General features: G+C 48.7%; 1 non-coding gene across 1 annotated transcript; it reads left to right on the forward strand.

Moving 5' to 3' along the window:
• The first annotated feature begins 2587 nt into the window (after positions 1-2587).
• TRNAC-GCA (transfer RNA cysteine (anticodon GCA)) lies at positions 2588-2659 on the forward strand. Its single transcript has one exon. It is a non-coding gene; the product is annotated as a tRNA-Cys (tRNA).
• The last annotated feature ends 233 nt before the right edge of the window (positions 2660-2892 follow it).

Genomic DNA, 2892 nt, shown 5'->3' on the forward strand with positions numbered 1-2892 from the left:
ACCCTTCCCTTGGTGGCACATGAAATAACGCCCACCATCTGACTCTCCCCCACCTCGCTGACCTCTACTTGAACCCCTGTCCTGCTCTGTCCCTTTGCCGCAGCCACACTGGCACTGTTCACACCCCTCCATCCTGCCAAGCTAGTTTCTGCCTTCACGCCTTGGCAGTCACTGTACCACAGCCTGGAATGCTCTGCATCCGCATTTTACCCGCTGGCTGATCATTCAGACTTCCACTCAAACGGTCACTTCCCTGACCCCTCCCTCCCACCCCCCATCATCTTCCATCACATCACCCTAGCTTTGTGTTCCTATTGTAACGTCAGTATCTGCAACGATCTGGTTCCTTTATTTGTTTTCTTGTCTGTTCCCCCCACACCTCTCGGAAATTACAGGGGCCCGGAGGGCAGAGACCTTGTTAGTTTACCTCGTTCACTGCTGAGCCCTCAGTGCTAGACTAGAAGCTGGAACGGAGTGGATACTTACTAAGTATTCATTAAATGAATGAAAGTATCTAATCCCTCTGGTTTCGTGTTTCTTCATCTGCAAAATGGGGGCAATCCTAGCTGCTTCACAGGAGATGGTAAGTGTACCTACCTCAAAGAGTCCTTGGGAGGATTAGATGAGAAGAGGTACGTGAGTGCCTCCAACGTAGCCAACACTCAACATATCGGCGCCATTGTTAGTATTTTAGATTGGCACACATCCTAACACGGATGGGGGCAAGACAGCAGATGAGGCGGTAACTCATCCCACCCTCCTGCGATTCCACCTTCCTGTTCTTCCAATTACCCACCGCTCCCCACAGAAGGACGGGAGAAGTGTGGTATGGTGGGAACAGCCATGGACTTGGACCAGAAGGTCTTGAAACTGAGTCTTTTGGAAACTTTCTGAGGCTGTGTCATCTTCAGGATGGAAGTAACGATTCCTACGAAAGCTGAAATGAGCTATATGTGAACTATAAGGCAGATTTCCCAAATTAGCATTCCACTGATTCTTTTGATCTTAAAGCAATTACTTATTAGTTATGGCAATCAGAGACGGTGTTGCTTGCAGTTACTAGAAGGGAATAGTCTTAAGTTTGTAATGTTTCTTGGTTTTTCTGATTTTGAAAGCAACACATTTTATTGCAGAAAAATATTTTTCTAGTTTGATGGATGAAAAATATTATAATGCTGTTTTAATTTGTATTTTTTTGCTTTTACTAAGATGTATTCTGATTTGCTGAGATTGAACACATCCTTGATGGCCTTTTCATTATATGTGGGCTCTTTACATGTGAAGGATATTAATTTGTAATATTTTGCCTATCGTAAATGATGAGAATATTTTCCCAACTTGCTATTAACCTTTTGATTTTGTTCATATACCTAAACTTTTAATGCTTATATCGCCAAATCTATCGGTATTTTCTGTTGGGACTTATCCAGTGAAATGCTTTCTTTGCTGTTCAGAAATCAGTTTGATATTCATAGTATAAATATCCATTTATACCCTTGTACTTTCATTTATTTATACATAATGCTTTAGTCCACTTGGACTTTATTTTGCTATACAAAGAGAAGTTTAGTTGCTACTTTAATTATTTTTCCCAAATGGCCAACTGAATTCTCCTAGTATAATTTACACAAATGACCTTTCCTTTCCCCTATGCGTTTATGACTGCCGTAGCCATCACGCAAGTAAAACACTGTGGCGAAGCGTGTGGGCAAGCCAGACTGCTTAAGTTTGCAACCCTACTTACTAGTCATTTCACGTTGGGCTATTTATGTAACATCTGGGTGCCTCGGTTTCCTCATCTGTAAAATGGGGATAAGAATCATAGGCCCTAACCTTACGGGGCTGTCGTGAACATAATGGCTGCTCGGTAAACATCTGCGGTTATTTTGTGACATTTGTGTCTATACCATGTGGATTCCCAGGTCCGGGTTTCAGGTGTTTCTGTCCTTAGGCTGTTTTCAGTGGTGTGTTTCAGTAGCTGTTCTAGTATTTACCAGGACAAGTCCTCCCGTGGTGCACCTGTTACTTTCACAGTTCTCTTGGCTTCCAACCTGTTCCCGTTGTATTTACTGGGCCTGGTCTGCCATTTACATACAGCCCACGTAAGGTGTTAGCTTGGGGAAGGCAATACCTGATTTGATAAGGGGCCCACAAGGTCTCGGTGACTAGGAGAGTGGTGCGCAGGGCCATGAGTGACATCAGAGAGCAGTGGGAAGAGGAGGGACAGGCGGCGAAGAGGAGAGAAGCAGGGCAAAGGGGAGAAAGGGCGGAAAGGGGCAGACGAGAGAAGCTGCTAGGCGAAAACGCAGGTGACCCGCGCTCTTAGACCCGGCGCTGGGCGTGGCGAGGGGCTCCAGGAGGCCTGGGTTTCGGGGTCTAGGTGAGGAGAGGGTCCCGAACCTCTGCTGCCTCCGGCTGTGGCGCAAGATCAGGAGAGCCACCTAACTCGGGCAAGAGAGCGAGCGGGGGTTCGGGGAAGAAAGGCCAGTTTGGCGCGAAGCCGGAGGCGCGGAGGGCGCCGAGGCCGGCGGGGCCGGGTGTGGCTGCGTGCGCAGAAGAGCGTGCGTGAGACGCAGCACGCAGGCCCGGGGGTATAGCTCAGGGGTAGAGCATTTGACTGCAGATCAAGAGGTCCCCGGTTCAAATCCGGGTGCCCCCTGTGTGAGCCGTGTGTTTTATCACTCGTCCTGGCTGCAACGTGGAGCTGAAAGCAACCACCGGCGTCCTTTCTTGCCCAGCTCCCAGAGCTCCGGACCAGAGAGAAACACCGAGCCAATCCTTTGGGGGAGGGGGCCGGGCTCTGGGGTCACAGGCAACGCCCACCAGCGAGGTCGGCCTTGCGGAGGCCAAGGTCTACCCCAGCCCGGAAGTAGAACGCAAACTATGTTTCCA

The sequence above is a fragment of the Herpailurus yagouaroundi genome, unplaced genomic scaffold (assembly GCF_014898765.1).
Source record: "Herpailurus yagouaroundi ecotype Mexico unplaced genomic scaffold, PumYag 100, whole genome shotgun sequence".
Taxonomy (NCBI): Eukaryota; Metazoa; Chordata; class Mammalia; order Carnivora; family Felidae; genus Herpailurus; species Herpailurus yagouaroundi.